This window comes from Rhinopithecus bieti, unplaced genomic scaffold, assembly GCF_001698545.2.
Source record: "Rhinopithecus bieti isolate Rb0 unplaced genomic scaffold, ASM169854v2 scaffold_8350, whole genome shotgun sequence".
In the NCBI taxonomy this organism is placed as follows: domain Eukaryota; kingdom Metazoa; phylum Chordata; class Mammalia; order Primates; family Cercopithecidae; genus Rhinopithecus; species Rhinopithecus bieti.
In genome coordinates, this window is record NW_016806031.1 from 1887839 (window position 1) to 1909465 (window position 21627).

The 21627-nt window shown below is 45.4% G+C and overlaps 1 long non-coding RNA gene across 1 annotated transcript in view; it reads left to right on the forward strand.

The window, feature by feature from the left end:
- LOC108531184 (uncharacterized) overlaps window positions 1-18562 on the forward strand; it is an 81921-nt gene extending 63359 nt beyond the window's left edge. Inside the window, exon 3 of the long non-coding RNA XR_001886087.1 lies at window positions 17844-18562. This is a non-coding gene — a long non-coding RNA (uncharacterized LOC108531184). The remainder of the gene's footprint in view (window positions 1-17843) is intronic.
- Window positions 18563-21627: the final 3065 nt, after the last annotated feature.

Sequence of the window (21627 nt, forward strand, 5' to 3'; positions counted from 1 at the left end):
GAACACATGGGAAAAGATCACGTTTGCTCTACACAGAGACACAGGCTGAGCCACAGGGTTGCTGGGATTCGTTCCAACTGCAGGCTCTCGGCCCTACCGGGCTGCCTTCCTCACCTCCTCATGGTCAGGTGGCAAGTGTGGAATGGGATCATAGTACCCACCTCAATGGGCAATGTGGACAATTAAAGTGATTTGTGAGAAGGGATTAGCACAATGCCTGGCACAATTTTCCTTCAAACTTGAATTCTTCTACCTTGTAAAAAACACAAAGCCTTGCATGTTCTGTTTCATAATAAATACTGTGCAGAGCCATGTGTTCGTTTTTTTAAGTTTTGCTGGAGTGTATCACACAGAAAAGCATCTAAGTCAAGTTTGTAGCTGCCTGGATTTGACAGTGAACACTCATGTACTAGCATTTAGGTTAAGAAACAGCCTCAGACACCTTCCTCCTGTCACCTCCTCGTCAATTTCCCATCCTAGGAAGGTACCCACTATCCTGACTTCTAACACCATAGATTTCTTTTGCCTTTTTTTTTTTTTTTAAGAGTCAGCGTGTCCTCTGTTGCCCAGGCTGGAGGGCAGTGGTGTGATTATGGCTCACTGATAACCTCTGACTCCTGGGTTCAAATGATCCTTCTATCTCAGCCTCCAAAGTAGCTAGGACACACCACCACAACCAGCTAATTTTTAAATCTGTTGTAGAGATGGGGTCTTGCTATGTTGTCTAGGCTAGTGTTTTGGCTATTTTTTTACTTTACCTAAATGGAGTCATACGGTGTGTACTCTTTTGTATCTGGCCTCTTTCACTCAGTATGTTTGCAGGATTCATCCATGATGTGTGGGTAGCAACAGTTTGTTGTTAGTTCCTGTAGCTGTATAGATGTCCAATGTATAATACCAAAATTTATTTATTAATGGTACTGTTTATAGAAATTTGGGTTTCCTGTTTGAGTACTTTATGAATAAAGCTACTATGAACATTCTTATACATCTTTGGTAAACATACACCCATTTCTATTGGATATATACCTAGAGATGTAATTGCATATTGATCAGTGTAATCACCAAATCCTTGTTGCCCACTGCAGAGATAAAATCAGTTCACTGAGACAGCAGTATTGCAGTAGAGAACAAGTTTAATAAACAGGGCTAGCCAAGCAGAACAGGAGTTTATTACTTTATTACTCAAATCAGCCTCTCTGAGAACTCAGAGGCTAGGTAGGGGTTTTATGGCTAATTTGGTGAACAGCAGGCTAGGGAAAAGGTGCTCCTGATTGGTTGAGGATGAAATCAGAGGGGTGTGGAAAATGGTACTGGTGCTCTGAGTCCACCTCAAGGCGGGGTCCACTCGGACTGGATGAGTCATGAGTCACGGGTCAGGTGCTGTTTGCTGTACACAGAGACACAGGCTGAGCCCCAGGGTTGCTGGGATTTGTTCCAACTGCAAGCTCTCGGCCCTACATCTTTGGTAAACATATACCCATTTCTATTGGATATATACCTAGAGATGTATTATTTGCCTGCCAGAATGCAGAAGTCTGAAAAACATCTCAGAATAACAATCTTAGACAAAATAATAGTAGTGTTATCTATAGGAACAATTGGAGAAGCCACCAATCCTGTGATCTCTGGCCACATGACTCCTAAGAGGCAAGGAATTATAGAAAAGCAAGCCAGAGAACATTTAAGCCTTCCTTTTAGCAGAATTCAGACTCCTCCCATAATCGTAATATTGTGGCCCTCCATTCATTTTACAAAGGCACTTTGGGCCCCTGGGCAAGGAGGGAGTTAGTTTCAGGGAGGGACTGTTACCATCTTTGTTTTAAAGGTAACAAAGGCAATTAGCTTCTGAGAATAGAAGCCAGGTGGAGTGAGTTAGGTTAAATTTCTCTCACTGTTACAAATGTTGCAAAGGCAGTTTCATCAGCTTTAGTAAATCCTATTAGTTTTCCAAAGTGGCTGTGCCAGTTTATACTCCCAATATAGTGTGGGAGTTCCTCTTTATCGTCATCAACCCTTGGTATTTTATCTCTTTTTCATATTGGCTTTTTCACTTGTATTGGCAAGGGCTCTCCAGAGAAACAGAACCAATAGAATCTGTATAGATATATGGAAAGAGACTTATGATGAGGGACTAACCCATGTGATCATGGAGACTGAGAAGCACAGGATCTGCTGTCTGTAACCTGGAGATGTGGCAGAGCTGGTGTCGTTCCTGTCTAAACCCAAAGGCCTGAGAAACGGAAGCCAATGGTATCGGTCCTGGTCCAAGCCCAAAGGCCCAAGAACCAGGTGCATCAATGTCCAATGTCCCAGGGTAGGAGACAGATGTCCTTTTTGCCAAGGTCACTCTCTCTGATGCCTTTCTGTTCTATTCGTACCCTCAAAGGAGTGACCAATGCCACCCACATCAGGGAGGGTGCGTCTTTACTCAGCCAGATGGTTCCAATGCTAATCTCTCCCAGAAATACCCTCAGCACACCTCAGAAATGATATTTCACCTGACACCTGTATATCACTCAGCCCAGTCAAGTGGACACAGAAAATTCACTGTCACACACTACATTACAGTGTAGTGATGCCTCAGTATGCTTTTAATTTGCACTTTCCAGATGACTGTTGCATTTTTAGCATTACTTTATATTGTTTAGAAAATAAGATACAATATAACACACAAAGCAACATGTAACATATAAAGCAAAAGCCAATAAAAATATATAAACAGAACTTGGTAAAGCACAAATATAATGAATGCTTTTAAATATTTTCATGTAATAATTTAGTAGATCTAGTAAGCTAATCAAAGATGAAGAGGATCTTACATTCACAATTTCATGTAATAATACATATAAAATTTACATCCTACAAATATAGAATCTGTAATTTTTTTGTCCTTTGTACTTTATGAAATTTATAAAATTCAATTAGGTTCTTTGTGATGAAAACATTTCAAATAGTTCAGAAAAGTAGAGATTTTAGAGCCGTCAGTCTCTGATCAGAATCCAAAAAATAGATAAATAAATTGTATAGAGACCCAAGCTGAACTATTTAATATTAGGGCACACTCTCATAAAGTGTCCTAAGGCAAAGGAGAAGTCAAGGCTGAAATTACAAGTTATAGAAATAGCAGTTCAAACTAGGAGACCTTGTAGCAAATGTATCACATGCAGGTAAAGTTGTGTTTAGAGGAAACATCTTCAAATGCCTTCTTTATTGTAGAAGAAAATGAAAACCACAAGTTAGAATTTATGTTAAGAAACTCAAAGAAAATGACAAACCAAACCAAAAGGACCTATGAAAGGAAATTAATGGGGATATAGGAGCTCATATTGATGCAGCAGACACAGGGGCTGCCAAATGTTACTGAAATTCAGGATTAAGGTTAAAAGGATAAGAAATGCCTAAATTCTAACCCTGGACATGATGAGGAGTCTAAAACAAGTCTATCAGTTCTCCAGTTGTGTTGTCTTCTTTGCTGTAAGATATGAACAACAGCAGCAGTAACAACAGCAATACAGCTGTGCCCAGCATGGCAACGTTTTAGTCACCGATGCCTCGCATACAGGATAGCAGCCCCATGACATTATAATACCACATTTCTATTCCTTGTCTGCATTTGGGTGTGTTTAGATGCACGAATACTTACTGTTGTGTTACAGCTGCCTACAGTACTCAGTACAGTAACGTGTGCAGGTTTGTTGCCTGGGAGAAACAGGCTACAATGTGCAGCCTCGCTGTGTGGTGGGTTTGTGTGAGTATACTCCCTGCTGTTCACACAGCAGCAACGTCACCTGCATTTCTCAGAATGTATCCTCATTAGTAAGTCATGCATGACTGCACCTAAGATGGTATCAGTGGTCACAGTAAAGTTTAAAATGTAACATGTTGTCATGCAACTTAAGCAGTGCATGCAGTATCTAGGAGGCCTATATAGGGAGTCTGTTACATACATGCAATGATGCCATCCTCAGGCGAAACTGATGGGCTGTGAAGGCAGTGGATGATCTGTTTGTCAGCAAGGCCTGTGTACCGTATGTGTAAATATCCTGAAGAAAGTACCTCAAGTGTCTATCATGCAGCCAACAGACAGTATCTGCAGGAGCCTTCACAAACCAAGAAGAGGGAAATTGGATTCTTTCCATTTGCAGACATTTTCAGACTCTTTCTTTCTTTTTTGAGACAGAGTCTCGCTGTGTCGCCCAGGCTGGAGCGCAGTGGCCGGATCTCAGCTCACTGCAACCTCTGCCTCCCCGGTTCAAGCAATTCCCCTGCCTCAGCCTCCCGAGTAGCTGGGATTACAGGTGCCCATCACCACGCCCAGTTCATTTCTGTATTTTTAGTAGAGATGGGGTTTCACTGTGTGGCCAGGCTGGTCTCGAACTCCTGACCTCATGATCCACCCACCTTGGCCTCCCAAAGTGCTGGGATTACAAGTGTGAACCACTGCACCCGGCCTTTCAGACTTTTTCTGAACCATCTGGGGAAGTCACAGTATTGATATTGACCATGAATTTATGAGAAACTGTTAAATTCTAACCCTGGACATGATGAGGAGTCTAAAACAAGTCTATCAGTTCTCCAGTTGTGTTGTCTTCTTTGCTGTAAGATATGAACAACAGCAGCAGTAACAACAGCAATACAGCTGTGCCCAGCATGGCAACGTCTAATATAGTAGATATTAAAAAATAGTTGATTTTTAGTTGGTAACAAAAGACTAAAGACTTTAATGCACTCTAGTTCCTTGAAATCTGATAATGCTGATAAGTCAGTTTCCGGAGCCAAATTTACCCACTTGACTCATCCTAACAAGAAATCAAATATCCTTGTTATGAGAGGAGATTATCAAAACAAAACAAAAACAGACAGCACGGATGGGCTGCCTTGTGTTGTATAGGATTCGAGACCCAGGAGCCATCTCTCAGGGGCCACTGTCCCTAGTCAGGCACACAGACAGGAAAGAAGGAGGGACCCAGCTGGCGTCTGGTTGGAGCAGCACCCAGGACACAGCATGGCAGCTGGCCAGTTCTCAGCCTTGGGCAAGAATCCACAAGAGGCAAAGGCATTTTCTGTGCTGTGCCTCAGCCAGAAGTTCCAATGCAGGGTTGTGGAAGCACTTTCTAAACCTTGCCTTTGTCTTACTCCAAAGGCAAGCACCATGCATGGTGCTGATGAGCATGGTCTGTGAGTCCCGTGCTGGCAGGACTGTATGGCCAAGGTGCCTCGCGCCACCCGCCACATGTGGTAGTGGCAGTCATTTGTGGAACACTCAGACACCCAAATAAAGGGGCAGGCATCCTAAACTGGTGCAGCTTTACCGTCCTGGGAGGCCTCACCCACTTCTTAAAAGAATGTGCTGTTTGCTAATTCAGTACTGAAATATCGGAGTTGTGTTACCGGAGGGTTTTCCAGCTGTTTTTGCAGGTGAGTGTACTGTGAGCTAAGCAGGCTCTAGACCCATATCTGCCATCCACCGGCTGGGTGGCTGTGGGAGCAGCTCTTTTCTTCTCCGGATTCCCCCACCTTCTATGAAGGTTACTGAGCACATGAACTCCAAGTGAGCACTGCGGGGGCTGGTCTCCTGAGATTCTCGGAGACCCTCGTTCCCCTCCCGAGTCTCCACGCAGCACATACCTTGTTGCAGAGGCCACCTGGCCTTCCAAGAGGACATGAACAGCAGGAAGTGATGTCCAATCACGTTGGACGGGCCGCGCCTGCAGCCGGTAGGACTTCCTGGTCCTGGCATTTCAGGTGAATGACGTTTGTCTGCGGTTGAAGATGCAGCTTCCCCAGGTCCCTTTAAGGACTGCCTGGGCGTCCCTCCCTTTCTCCTTTCAGCCACCAGGTGTACAGCCTGCCAGGCTCTCGCCTCCAGTTTCACACGCCCTCGCACCTGCCTGGGCAAAGGCACTTGGGGCCTTCATGCACATCCCACCCTTAGGGGAGGAGGTTATGCCCAGCGGGTGGTCCATTGAAGGAAGCTTCCTCGTCTCCCTGCTGGTCTAGTAGAGTGGAGCCAGCGGAGACAATGCTCCCTGTTTGGGGATGGAGGGGTGGGGACTTAGGGGTAAGGGGAAGCTGAGAAGAGATTACACAGAGGAGACGATATGAGGCGAATCTTCAGAGGTGGAAGCTTTAGGGGGAAAGTGGTAGTGATTGGAGTCAGAGGCAGCAGCGCCATCGAAAGTCCAGGCTGCAAGAGCCTGCTAAGAGTTACGTTCTCCAGGGCAGGGCAAAGGGAGGGTGCCCAAGGGACAGAGGAGGCAGTGGCCGCCAGCCTGGGGTCCCAGGAGTTCCCCGGCACCTGTTCCTCCTCCTCACCCCTGGCGCACCCCTGCAACTCCTCACCAGGTTCAGACGTCCTGGCTCCAGTCCTCCCACCTCATCTGTGCACCTTGCCCGTCCTTTCGCTTCCTCTGCGTGCACTGAAGCCCTACCAGCTGGTGAGGAGTCCCTGTGTTTGGAGGCGGGGTTTGGTTTCTTACACCATCATCCTGCGCTGTGTCCAGGCTCCTCGGGTCTCTGTGCCTAACGCAATTCCAAATGGAAGAGTGGGAGGAGGAAGCACGTTCTCAGGAATCGCAGGCCTCGGGGCACAGTTTGAGCTCCAAGTCTTTATTTCTTGGTTATCATGAAGAATTCGTTGTATATTAGAATTCTGAATAGGCCTGGTGGAGTGGCTCAGGATTATAATCCCAGCAATTTGAGAGGCCGAGGCCAGAGGATTGTTTGAGGCCAGGAGTTTGAGGCCAGGCTGAGCAGCGTAACGAGATCCCATCTCTACAAACAACAACAAACTATTATTTAAAAAAAAAATAAATTTTAGAAAATTCAGAATGACCAACACTTCCATTCAGGGTTCTAACTATTGATACAAAGAAACATATGTATTTTTGTTCTTTTAAGCCCATGACGTGAGAAAGTAATGTTCTGGGCAGTTGCGAGGAGTCTCCACCACAGCATCTCTCCTCACCCTCCCGTCTCCAAGTGAAAACCAGGCTGTGGATACTGGCCTGTTGACAAGAGAACATGGAAAATGGAAAGGATGTGACTTTAAGGACTCTTTGGACACAGTAGAGTGTGTCTAAATTTCTCAATAAAAGGCATATTTTATAAGCAGAATATAAATATTCAACATCCTGGCCTTGGACCCGCGACTGCGTTCCTGTGGCGGGAGGCAGCCAGCAGCTGAGGGGCCTGTGCAGCCCTTCCCCGCTTCCTCCAGGCGATCCTGCCCGCCCCCCGCTGCCCTGCCCACCACATTATTTATAGGACATGTCTCTTGCTTTCTGTGGAAAAGTGTTCCACTTAGCTTCCTGCAGGGATATTTTGGGACTGGGAACCTTGGTTTTTGATTTTTCCTTTCTCTAGCTTGTGTAACAGCTCTAATTCCCAGTTCTCTTGGATTTTCTCTTCTCTCCTGCTGCTCTTCGGGCTGAGAAACAGGAATTCTCTTTTACTGTTTTGTTTCCATTTTCTGAGACCTGTCAGTAGCTAGAGCACAAACTTGTTTTTCTCCCTGATATTCTTATTTTAGATACAAAGCATCAAGTGTCTGAGCAGCAAGAACATTTTTGTTTACTTGCATTTTATAATCACGGAATTCAGGAGAGGTCTGGCAGGAGGGAAGGTAGCACAGAGTTTCAGAGCTAGGATTCTGCCTCCGCCCCGTGATCCACAAAGGAATGTGTGATAGAATTTGGAAAATCACTGCATTTAGATGCAAATACCTAGTGAACTCTAGGCCGCTAAAACTTCTCAACCACTCAGGCCATGGCTGATTCACGTGGAGTTCCTGCATAACAAAATTCAGGTAGAAATGATCTACGAGAAATAAGTACCAACGCCTCCTATTGGAGATGTGAAATTGGGTGAGCTGTTCTCACCCGGGATCTCGGCTTTCTTACCTGGCCAGAGGTGGGGAGGGGGAATGCACTTGATCTCTAAGTACCTTTAGAGGCTTCCCTTGCTACTACCTGGGCCGGGGTGGGAGTATTTTTCTCTATGGCCACTAGATGTCCCAGGAGCCTCCACTTTTCGGCTGAGCTGTCTAGCCCCATAGACACCTGGGGCTCCATCCTGTCGTCCTTGGGATCTGCTGACGTAAGGAAGACAATGTTTGGGTTTCGCTTCTGTATGATTTTGGGGCTGCTGTCTCAGCCACTGAGACCCAGACAAGAATTTTAAGGCACCAAAACAATCCCTTAGTTTTCTTGATGGCTGTTTGAAACCAACAGAACCGTTCACATTTTCAGGAATGGATTCTTGTTAATGCCATGGAGTAGGAATTTACGAGGGGTTTTCCAAACATCAGTGAACTCACAAAGGAAGTGTTATTATGGGGTGTCTATGTGCTTTGAGGCATAGAGAGTCTGTAAAAATGAGAGCACCACAGCTGCCTCTCTGTCATTGGCCTGACAAAGGCTCCTGGGTAGCTCTGCCCTGTGGGGACACTCTGAAGAACAGGCACCCTGTGCTAAGGGCCACCGTGAACCATGGGGAGGGCAGGATGGAGGAGGAGGTGAAGAAACCCACAAAGAGGGGTCAGGTCAAGGACACCATGAGAGATCCTTCATCTGCCACTTCTTTTTTTTTTTTTTTGAGACAGAGTCTCGCTCTGTTGCCTGGGCTGGAGTGCAGTGGCTGGATCTCAGCTCACTGCAAGCTCCGCCTCCCGAGTTTATACCATTCTTCTGCCTCAGCCTCCAGACGGCTAGTTTTTTGTATTTTTTAGTAGAGACGGGGTTTCACCGTGTTAGCCAGGATGCTTACGATCTCCTGACCTCGTGATCCGCCCGTCTCGGCCTCCCAAAGTGCTGGGATTACAGGCTTGAGCCACTGCGCCCGGCCTCGTCTGCCACTTCTAAGGCCAGAAGCCCGGAGTTCCCATCACACCCCACAGCAACCATGCAGTGTGAGACCACTGGTTTATTTAGCCAGGAAAAGGGGAGAAAAGGGGATGCAAGAAGACATAAGGATATTTCATATTAGCATCAGTGGTTCAAGCGATCTGGAGAGTATGTTAACAACAGGCTTTACGGATGGAAGGAGTCAACACATTCCTCTATGAAAAGTCCTCTAAAATGGTAGAGCTCATGGTTACGATAGAAAGATTGGATGACGGGTACCCCTCAGAATTTCACAGATGTTGAAACAGTTGAATAGAGGAAGTTAGTCAGTTTGTATCACATGAATAAATAGGAAAAGTTAAAACTAGAAGTGATGAAGGAATAGAACACAGTGCCCAGAACAGCCTCAGGGAATATCTACTATATGTCCACTTTAAAGTGCATTAGGACCCATTCAGAGATTCTTTGGAAGTTCTGGAAAGGGGTGGACAGACAAAGCTTACACATCTGGTTAACGACGTAGATCTGCATTTCAGCTTTTCAAGTTGCAAAAGAATAAACTTACCTTAGACTTGTTATTCCATTTCCATACAAGACATATGATGGGGTTACATGCTCACCTTACATGCCCCCATGGCCCTCTGTCCTTCTGTCCTAAGTGTCACTGTCAATTATATGTTTAACTGTTTCTTCTCTTCTGCAATGTAAGTTCTGTGTTGTGTGAATTGCCTACTGCTGTGCCCACAGAGCCCAGCACAGTGTCTAGCACATAGGAGAGAATATAATGCCTGCCTTCTTAACTGTGAATACATGGTACTTAGAAGACTGTCTATTTTGGTGGCTTTGTTTTTTGGAGAGGAATGAAGAAAAGACAAGTACATTGCTGTGTGTGTCTGATGAGATTTCCAAGCTGATCTAGCCACAGGTCCAATTCTGCCCCTCACATCATCCTGCACATAAAATGGGCGTGGCCTTCCTTATCCTTGACAGGGGAAGGGGAAATGGAGCTTCTTAATCGAGGCCACTTCTCGGCCTGTGGCGCTTGGCACTCCCACTGCAGCTGTCGGTCCTTTTGGCAAAGTCCTGAACTTTCCCCTCTGTCTGCAGAGGGGCCTCTTCAGTTCACTTCTAGTGAGGTGGTTTCCGATGCTATTAGATGGAGCCCCTCAGGGAAGCCAGTGTTGACAGGGCATTTCCTGTGACTGCATCCGTGTGGGACTGGGTGATGAGGGATGTTCTGCGTGAATGTCTTATGACCAAAGGCACTGAAAGGACTGGTGCAGGACTGGGAATTCGATTTACCTTGTTGGGGCATAAACTCTACTTCTTTGTTTTCTCTCCACCCTACCCCTGTCGCCAACCTCCAACCATCGTGAGAAATGTTACTTCCTGAAGACGGGCAAGCCTGGCCTATTGGAATTGCCACACCATATATATGTGTGAGCTCATCTCTTGTCTCTGAGCACCTTGACCCTAAACCAACACTGCGGTCAGGTGGGAGAGAAGGTCCAGAGCCCAGCCTTCCCCTTGGGGGTCCAGGGAGGACTCGTGAGAGGAAGCTAGGCTGAGAGAGACTCCAGATTCCCCTCCTGTCTTTTAATCTCAGCAGCTGGTGTGGAAACTCCTCCCCACGCCACCCTAACTCCATGTTATTATATCTTCACTCCATAGATGCTGTGGCAATGGACCATGGAATGCAGAAAGGAGATGTTCATGGCCAAATTCAAACCTGGCAGTGTCATTCCTGCCTCATACACCCAACCCAAGACGAGGTCTCATCTGGCCGTGCTGTGGCCCCACACCTGATCCCCCATTGGAGTGTTATGTCTTTGTATTTATTTACCTTTACATAATTATGCGGCTACATAAATTTAGTTATTGCTGGCCATGAAACCAAACCCAGAAAGCTTACATAGGATGACATCTTTTGATCATAAGTGGAAGGAAGGATTCTAGTGTTGGAAACTCTCCACCTGATATTGTTATCTGGGTATCAGATTAGATTAACAATGGTAATAGAAAACCCACTTACCTGATTCAGTCACTGTTTAAACCTCCTTAATGATATCAACTCACTTAATGCTCACCACTATCCCTTCAGTAGGTAATTCTGATATCTCCATTTTACGACTGAGAAAATCGAGGCAAAATCGAAAAGCTTGAGTTTCTGCCTTGGGTGGTTACTATATATGGGACAAAGGAACAGCTCACACATATGAGACTCATCTGTGTGCCATAGGGCTAAACATTACTTAGAATAATTGATGACCTGATTAGAGATTCTAGCAGAGGAAATCACTAACGTCATCACTTTCTTGATGGGAAACTCATGGCTTCAAAACAGTCTACGTAATTATGAAATTCAGATAATTTATTAGTTGCTTATTTTTAAGTTTGATAAAACATGCCAGGTCAGTAAATAATAGCTAACTATTGGGGGCATTGTCTAATTGTTCTTTCTTATGATTTATGTTGTGGGGCTATAGGTTCACCGGTTGACCTGTCAGGTAGCAAGATTTATGTTTACACAAACTTTCCAGAATGTCTTCAACCCCACAGAAGTTATCTTTGAACATCGCCTTTCTTGGACAGCTGTGCATTTGTTTACCCCAGTAATGATGCCAGCTGTGTCTCATGTAGACTTGCAAGCTCCAGGACAAGGGCCATGGTCTGCGTTCTGTTGTAACCTCACCAGCCAGCACAACCCTTGGGACTTGGTGAATGTCAGAAAAAAAAAAAAAAAAAAAGCTTGTCTTTGATCTCTCAGAAGATTGTTCTCAGTACTCATGTAGGGGTAGTGCCTTGTGTTTTTTACTTGATTTCCAGTCTCACTGGCTACACTTGAATCCAAATAGGCTTTGGCTGCATTCAGAAGACAGAGATCTGGCACTGCTAAGTCATTTATACTAACGCTTCATTTCTGAGGTGGAATTCCCAAAGGAGGAAGACAAAACATTTCTGAGAGGCTACTATATGCTCAGGACACATACTTTCATTTCCATTATCTCATTTAATCCTCTCATTAGTGCTGTCAAGTAAGTATAAGTGTGTCCATTTTATAATTGAAAAAGCTATTGATTCTTGCACACTGATGTTGTATTCTGGAATTTGCTGAAGTCGTTTACCTGGTGAAGAGCTTTGGGGCTGAGACTATGGCGTTTCCTAGATGTAGGATCATGTCATCTGCATACAGATAGTTTAACTTCCTCTTTTTATTTGGATGCCCTTCATTTTCTTCTCTTGCCTGACTGCTCTGGCCAGGACTTCTAATACTATGTTGAATAGGAGTGGTAAGAGAAGGCATCCTTGTCTTGTGCCAGTTTTCAAGGGGAATGCTTCCAGCTTTTGCCTGTTCAGTATTATGTTGGCTGTGGTTTTGTCATATATGGCTCTTTTATTTTGAGGTATGTTTCTTCAATCCCTGGTTTATTGAGAAGTTCCAATGACATTCTTCACTGAACTACAAAAAGCTATTTCAGATTTCATATGGAATCAGAATGAGCCCAAATAGCCAAGGCAATCCTAAGCAAAAAGGACAAAGCTGGAGGCATCACATTACCTGACTTAAAACTATATTACATGTTTTGGCTAGAGTAACCGAAACAGCATGGTACTGGTACAAAATCAGGCACACAGGCCAGTGGAACAGAACAGAGAGCCCAGAAATACTTACAACCTGCACACCTACAACTATCTGATCTTTGGCAAAACTGACAGAAACAAGCAATGGGAAAGGATTCTCTATTCAATAAATGGTACTGGGATAACTAGCTAGCCATATGAAGGAGATTGAAGTTGAGTCCCTTCCTTACACCATGTAAAAAAAAATTTTTTTTGTTTTGAAACGGAGTCTCGCTCTGTCGCTGAGGCTGGAGTGCAGTGGCGCAATCTCGGCTCACTGCAAGCTCCGCCCCTCTGGTTCATGCCATTCTCCTGCCTCAGCCTCCCATGTAGCTGGGACTACAGGCACCACCACCATGCCCAGCTAATTTTTTTTTGTATTTTTAGTAGAGACGGGGTTTCACCGTGTTAGCCAGGATAGTCTCGATCTCTTGACCTCATGATCTGCCCGTCTTGGCCTCCCAAAGTGCTGGGATTACAGGCGTGAGCCACCGCGCCCGGCCATACCATGTAAAAATTTAACTCAAGAGGGATTAAAAACTTAAATGTAAAACCCAAAACTATAAAACCCTGGAAGACAACCTAGGTGATACCATACTGGACATAGGCATAGGCATAGGCAAAGATTTCATAATAAAGATGCCAAAAGCAATCGCAACCAAAGCAAAATTGACAAATAGGATCTAATTACACTTAACAGCTTCTGCACCGCAAAAGAAGCTATCAACAGAATGAACAGAAAACCTACAGAATGGGAGAAAATGTTTGCAAACTGTGCATCTGACAAAGGTCTAATATCCAGCGTCTCTAAGGAACTTGAGCAAATTTACAAGAGAAAAGCAAACAACTCCATTAAAAATGGGCAAATGCGGCTGGGCACGGCNGGCCATACCATGTAAAAATTTAACTCAAGAGGGATTAAAACTTAAATGTAAAACCCAAAACTATAAAACCCTGGAAGACAACCTAGGTGATACCATACTGGACATAGGCATAGGCATAGGCAAAGATTTCATAATAAAGATGCCAAAAGCAATCGCAACCAAAGCAAAATTGACAAATAGGATCTAATTACACTTAACAGCTTCTGCACCGCAAAAGAAGCTATCAACAGAATGAACAGAAAACCTACAGAATGGGAGAAAATGTTTGCAAACTGTGCATCTGACAAAGGTCTAATATCCAGCGTCTCTAAGGAACTTGAGCAAATTTACAAGAGAAAAGCAAACAACTCCATTAAAAATGGGCAAATGCGGCTGGGCACGGCGGCTCACACCTGTAATCCCAGTGCTTTGGGAGGTCAGGAGTTTGAAATCCACGTGATCAACATGGCAAAACCCTGCCTCTACTAAAAATACAAAAACTAGCAGGGCGTACTAGTGCATACCTGTAATCTCAGCTACTCCAGAGACTGAGACAGGAAAATCACTTGAACCTGGGAGGCAGAGGTTGCAGTGAGCCAAGATCACACCACTGCACTCCAGCTGGGGCAAAAAAGTAAGACTCTGTCACAAGAAAAAAAAAAAGTGGGCAAATGACATGAACAGACACTTTTCAAAAGAAGACATACATGCGGCTAACAGGCACATGAAAAAAAGCTCAGTATCACTAATATTAGAGAAATGCAAATTAAAACCACAGTGAGATACTATCTCACACCCATCAGAATGGCTGTTACTGAACTGTCAAAAATAACAGCTTCTGGCAAGGCTGTAGAGAAAAAATGCTTATACACTGTTGGTGAGATCATAAATTAGTTTAGCCATTGCAGAAAGTAATGTAGCAATTCTTCAAAGAGCTAAAAACAGCTGCCGTTTGACCCAATAATCCCATTACTGGGTGTACACCCAGAGGAATATAAATCATTCTACCATAAAGGCACATGCATGCAAATGCTCATTGTAGCACTGTTCAACAATAGCAAAGGCATGGAATCAATCTAAATGCCCATCAGCGGTAGACTGGATTTAAAAAAATGTGGTATATCTACCCCATGGAATACTATGCAGCCATAATAAAGAATGAGACCATGTCTTTCATAGGGACAAGGATGGAGCTGGAAGCCATTATCCTTAGCAAACTAATGCAGGAACAGAAAACCAAATACTATATGTTCTTACTTATAAATAGGAGCTTAGTGATGAGAACTCATGAACACCAGGAACAACAGACAAATGGGGTCTACTTGAGAGTGGAGTGTGGGAGGAGGGAGAATAGCCGAAAAAAATAATGAATACCAGGCTTAATACCTGGGTGATGAAATAAGCTTTACAATAAACTCCTGAGTTTATTTATATAACAGACCTCAAATGTACCCCAAACCTAAAAGAAAAGGTTTTTTTTAATTAAAAATTTTCTTAGAAAAAGGAAAACTGAGGCTCAGAGAAGTTAAGTACCTCACCCAAAGCCACACAGCTAGCCGGTATGTTTTGGAACTAAGTTTTAACTTAGATATCTTCGACTCAGAGCCTACTTTTCGCTGCTGTTGCTACCTTGAGGCAGAGGTCGAGAGGTGTTATGTGCAATGGAAGCGTCACTGCATGGAGACATGACCCACCCATGGGGGTATTTTGAGGATCACACTCAGTTGTCTGGGTGAGGCTGTCATCTTTGGAGGGAGGACTAAAGGGCTGGTGGCAGGAGGCCAGGTACCAACTGGGGGCTGATCAGGACGAAGAGAGGTGAGGGCACACAGTCAGGATGAAATTCTCCTCCAATGGCACCAAGGTGCACGGCGCTGGGAGCCAAGGGGCTCTGCCTTCCCACCAGCCCTGCTGCTCCAGAGCTCTGTGAACCTGGGTCACCTCACCTCCATGGAGCCCGCACTTCTTACTTGCAAAATAGAGGGTGGGGATCAGGTGACGAAGGAGCCTCCATCCAGTTCTAATTTTCCATGTTCTTATAAAAGTTGGGCTTCAGTGTGTCTGGAACTGTGTAAGGAAGACCCAGTGAAGTATCTTCATGACTGAGCCTGAGCTGCACTGCATAAGGGGTTGTGTGTGTATGTGTGCATGTGCGCCATGTCTGCGTGTGTCCACATGCATTTGTTACCTTCCATCCTTCATAGCCCTTTTTGAAGACTGAGAAGAATTGGGATTTGGAGTGGGTTTTGCCAGGCAATTACTTTGGAAACTGTTGCAAACTGCATGCTTGTGGATGGCGTTCTGTGGTCATGATCCTGCCATCTGACAGTGCCAGGGCCTCCAAGTTAGCACAGCCAAAGTGCCCCATGGGGGTTGGGGGGAGACTTAGGACAAGGGACGCACTTCCCAGCACCTCCTCAGAGTTCACCTGCCAGCAACCTTGAACCATAAGGCCTTTCTTGGTAGCCGGGATAACCAATTCAGACCTCCCAGTGAGCACTGGCTGGTGGAGGAGCCGGGAGCCTCCAGAGGAGCCGGGATTTCAGTGGGCCTCTGGCACAGAGAACCCATCCAGGTTGAGGCTGTCAATTCCCAGAGGAGACCACATGCCCTGCCCAGTAGCACTTCTTTCCTCATAGTCTGTGAATCTTAGGAGCTAAAGACGATCACGGCTGCTGCTGACTTGCCCTTGGGAAGCAGCCAGTGCTGCCTACAGCTGCCGCTTTGGGGAAACTTGGGCAATGCTTTGTCCTGCCAGCTGCTGACGGAGCTCATGCTTATAGACCATTGGTTCAGGTGGGTTGAACCCCCATGCCACAGGTCTGCTACATGACAGCAGCTTCTGGCTGTTCTGCTCTGGACACCCCCTCCTCACATCACACTCAAAAGAAAACCCAGAGACCAGGCCAGGTCCTCTGAGGGCCTCTGCCCCCTCCAGCCTCTCATCTCCCAGATCTGATGCTTCCTCAGCATGTATGGGCTGGAAGCATCCACCTCTTCAGTCCCCTGCTCAGATGTCCTCCCTGGGATTGGCCTCGGGGTCCCCTGCCTGAGACCCAGCCCTGCCCTCTGTCCGCAGCCAGCCTGGACCAGGCTCCTCCTCCCAGTGCTCACCATGCAGTGGCCCCAGGTCTGCCCCACGTGAGGGTGAGCTCCACAGCCAGGACCTGGTTTTATTCTCATCTGCCTCCTCTTTGCCAAAGCGCCATGGGCACAGAGAGAGCACTCAGTAGGGATGCGTAGGAGGAGTGAGTGAAGGATCATATGTGATTTTTTAATTGACAAATAAAAATTGGATGTATTTATCATGTACAGCAGGTTTTGAAGTTTGTACACATTGTGGGATGGCTAAATCGAGCTACTTTACATACACATTCCTTCGCATATTTATTGAGTTATCACAATGCTTGATCTGTGTAAGCGCCTCTGGCCTCTGACTGCCATCCTCTCCCCTGGCCTACATCCCTCGGTGGCCTTTCCTCCCAAACTTGTCTGCCAGATTCTCCAGAACCCTCTCTGCAGGAAACCAAACTCCCCCATGTCATCACTAAGTGTTCCTCCATGTCCTTGCTGAACTGAACCCTGGCCGCCACCCAAGAACACAGCTTCCCTGAGCCCACTCAAGTCGGGGCGGCTCCTTCTCCCACATCCTCCTCAACTCAGGGTCAGGAAGAGGCGGCAGCCTTCTCCTTGCTGATGTTTCACCCTTTATAAAACAAAATCAAAGAAAACAAAACAGAAACCTGCTCTCCATGGCACATGTCATCCAGCCTTCTTCTCTGAGTCGCTGTGCTGAGTTTATGTCCAGTTTCCTTCCTCGCTCACAGGGATCAGGGCCCTCCACTCACCATCCCAGCATTATTCCAGGAGACCCCAGAGATGACTTCCTTAATGACCTGAGGTCTCCGTTCCCTGCCTGCCTCCTTTCTGAGAGGCTGCTTCCTCACTGTGTGGCCTCACCGCCTCCAGTGGGTGCCTCTGAGCAAACGTGCCCTGGATCTGCTCTACCTCTGCCATCTTCTTCAAGTCAGCCATTTCTCTCTCTGACCATGCCCGCCTACCTTTCTAGCACTTTCTCTTGTCCGTGTTCACTGCACCTGTTCTCCAGCCTCATCAGGCCACTCGGCCTCCAGATTATTTTCCCTGTGAATGGACCAGCCTGTCACAGATCACTTAATGAGTGCTAAAGCTCACAGTACATCAGTATAACAACAGACAACAGAGCTACTGGAATGGCTACAGTCTCAGTTTCGTCAAGCCCACATTTTATGAGTTAGTGACTAGACAACATTCAGATTACATTTACATGAAGCACAGTTTAAATCAATGGGAGAGCAGTAACCTCACCGTGGAGAAACCCGGCTGCAATGGACTAAATGTTTTTGTCTCCCTGAAGTTTATGTGCTGAAATCCTAACCCCTAGTAAGAGCGAGTTAGGAGGTGAGGCGCTTGGGAGGTCACTGGGTCATGAGGGTAGGGCCCTCATGAATGGGATTTGTGTCTTTTATAACAGAGACCCCAGAGAACTCCCACGCCCTTTCTGCCATATGAGGACATAGCAAGAAGACGGACATCTACAAACCAGGAAGTAGGCCCTCACCAGACACTGAATGAATCTTCTGGCACTTTGACCTTGGATTTGCCAGCCTGCAGAATTGTGAGAGACAAATTTCTGTGGGCTCTAAGCTACGCAGTCTACGGTACTTTGTTACAGCAGCCAAACTAAAATGCTGCTGGGTGCCTTCTTCATCAGTGATGAAGGTCAGTATCATCAGTGATGTCATGAGCATGTCATGTACCCCCGAAAGGAGGTGACTTCACCTGTGGGGTAGGTATTTTTTCAAAAGCCTCATGTCCAGTCTAATTATAAGAAAAACATCAGACAAACCCACACCTGATCAGTACTCCTCAAAACTTCCATGAAAAACATGGAAAGCCTGAGAAACTGTCACAGACCACAGGAGACTAAGGAGCCGGGATAATGAAATGTAACATGACATCCTAGATAGGACCTTGCATTTATAGTAACGTTATGTAACTTTACAACATTTATGGTTTCAGTGTCAGAAACTTTAAATCTGTATAACTTATCGTAGCAACACTCTAAGATGTTTACCTGTCAGGGGGATTTCTGATAATGCACATGGAACATCAAATGTGTCATCGACAACTGTATAGGAAAGAAACTTTTCAAGTGACCGTTCGGCCACCAAGAGCTGTCTACTTAGTCGAAGATGATCCCTAAACTTCCCCCATGTGCTGAGCTTCAGAGTGGGGGTTTTGATGTGTGTGGTGGGGAGGGTGGTATGAGGGGTAGCAGATGCGAGGCAGAGCATGTGTGGGAGGACTGTGAGCCTCCTTATGTTCCTCCGCTGCACAATTCTGTGTAGTAACAGATTCCAGAAGAAGTCACAAATGCTCTGGAAATGCAGCCACCGGTAACTCTGAATCTCAGTCTTACTTTTGAGCAAGTCTTACCCCAGCCAATACTGAGAACTCACTGACCGTTCAAGACAGCATGGGATATATGAATGAATATTAGCAAGTAACATGGAATTGGATAACAAAAATATAAGCTCCTCACAAGACTGAGAGAGAGAGATGCATCCCGTAAGCCACACCTGACTAAATATATCAACAATTTATTATTGATGAATGGATGGAATTAACACTAGAATCACATGGTATTGTATTTGTTTCTTAGATATTTATGATAGTTTTGTAGATATTTATGATAAAGCTAAGTTTGGTCAATCATAAATAGTTCTTTCGACAGTGCTATGGGTTCCATCATTCTCAACTAAGTTTTAAAAAATATTTCTAAGTTCTAAAGCATGGGCTCTGAAGTGCAAATACTTGGGTTTGAATCTCAGCTCTGCCACTTAACAATTTATCTTGTCTTGGACCCCTTAAGTAATCTGAGCTACATGTTGTCACAGGGAAACCTGAGATTGGTCTGGCCTTTCTAGGGCGGTTGTAAAGGTTAAATGAGATAGCACACCTGAAGCATTTGCCTAATACTGCCAAGTACGTAGTATGTATGAAGCAAATGTAATCTATTACCATTATAATTGATTATGAATTTTTAAAGGTACATACCTATATTGTACCTTTAGGTTACACGTGGACCAAGGTAATCGTTGAATTAATCAGTCTGTGACCAGAATGGGTAAGACCATGTGAGGAAATCCATCTGCTCACCCCAAAATGCCAAGCCCCACCAGAGGATGGTGGCTTAAACAGGTTCATTCCTGTCCAGATATGTCCCACCTGAATTTTACACATACCTCATGTCACCTGACCCTCATCACAATGCTTTGAAACAAGCATTCTTTCCCTCAGTTTGCAGATGAGGAAACTGAGACTCAGAGTTTAAAGGATTTGCCCAAAGTCATAGGCCAGGAGGTGAGACTGCCAGAGCTTGCACCTTCTTTTCCTGGTTTCAAGCCCAGGACTCTTGCCATGGTAGACCAGCTGCCAACAGGCCACCATTTTGTACCACCATGGGACAAACCCATCTTTTAGCTGTGCATCAAAGCAGAGGCACTTCTCAAAGGCAGGAGTGCCTCACCCAGGGAGGGAGACAGCAGGTGCCCACTGTGCTCACAATGGCTCCTTTCATGCCAGTCCCTGCCTTCATGGGCCAGGAGGGGTCTGTTTTCACCCCTCAGCCCCTTCTCCCCCTTCATTCCCCTCCTCACTCTTTCAAACAGGACTCTGCTGCTTGGCACACACCATGGCTTAAAAACGGAGCAGGCTCAGGTTGACAATGCCAACTGCACAGTCAGCCTTCAAACTCCAGCAGGCATCAGCCCTCTGTGGCAGCCAGATTCAGAGACTCGGGCCAGATCTGGCAGACTGGCATACAACCATGGAACCACAACCTAGGGAGGGGCAAAGCAAACCAAGGAGAGGCCTGGGGTTGCCATTTGCAAGATAATAGCTAAAGCAGCTTCTGTTAACCTCACAGTCTCAGAGCCCAATGCATTTCTCTTGTGCCATCCTCAGTATAGTTCAGAGCTAAACTGGAAGCAGATGAAGTTGGTTGCATTTCTTTCTGTTCCCTCTTGGCTATGATCCAGCACCCTCCAGCTCCATACCGCCCCACACCCCACCAAGCTGCATAGACTCCCCAGCCCAGGCAGTGCTGCCTGCCCAGTCTTTATACTTCAGTCTCAGTCTTCACTTTTCCCATCCCTGATTGGAACTCCACTCAGTTATGACTTCCATGAATAAACACCAGAATCCAGGTAGCAAATAGCTGGAAACCCTGCGAATCCCATGTCCCCGCCTCTTGTTCTATACTTCCTGAGCTATATGTACCCTTTGTAAGTCAAGGATCTTAATTAGGTCAAATAGGGATTTAGTCATTAAACTTAAGAGTGTCAAAACTGGGTGTCTTAATAAAAAACCAAGCCCACATTTTTGTGTACATCAAAAATACAAGTAGCTTCAAGAAAGTTATATAAGTAAATTCATAGTGATAGAGCTGCAATAAATACCAAATTTAAAATCCATTGAGATAGAAAATTGAAACTAATATTTCTTTTGAAGTTAACAGCGTGGAAAGCTCTATGCTCCGTCACCTCAGGAACAGAATCTTGGGGTAGAATAGGCTGCTGATTTGACCTAACATGCACGATTTCTTTTTGTTTTGTTTTGTTTTGTTTTGTTTTGTTTTTGAGATGGAGTCTCGCTCTGTCGCCTAGGCTGGAGTGCAGTGGCACGATCTTGGGTCACTGCAACCTCTGCCTCCTGGGATCAAGTGATTCTCCTGCCTCAGCCTCCTGAGTATCTGGGACGACAGGTGCCTGCCATCACATTTGGCTATTTTTGTATTTTTAGTAGAAATGGGGTTTCACCACGTTGGCCAGGTTGGTCTCGAACTCCTGACCTCAGGTGATCCACACGCCTTGGCCTTCCAAAGTGCTAGGATTACAGTTGTTTTGTTTTTAATTAAAATTTTCTTTTTTTTTTTTTTTTTTTACTTTTATTTTAAGTTCCAGGGTCCACGTGCATGTTCATTAGATAGGTAAACTTGTATCATGGGGGTTTGTTGTACAGATTATTTCATCACCCAAGCATTAAGCCAAGGGGGCATTAGTTACTTTTCCTGATCCTCCTCTCCTCTCACCTTCCACTCTCCAATAGGCCCCAGGGTGTTTTGTTCCCCTCTATGTGTCCATGAGTTCTCGTGATTTAGCTCCCACTTATAAGTGAGAACATGCGGTATTTGGTTTTCTGTTCCTGCTAGTTTGCTAAGGCTAATGACCTCTCTACAGAAGACATGCTCTTAT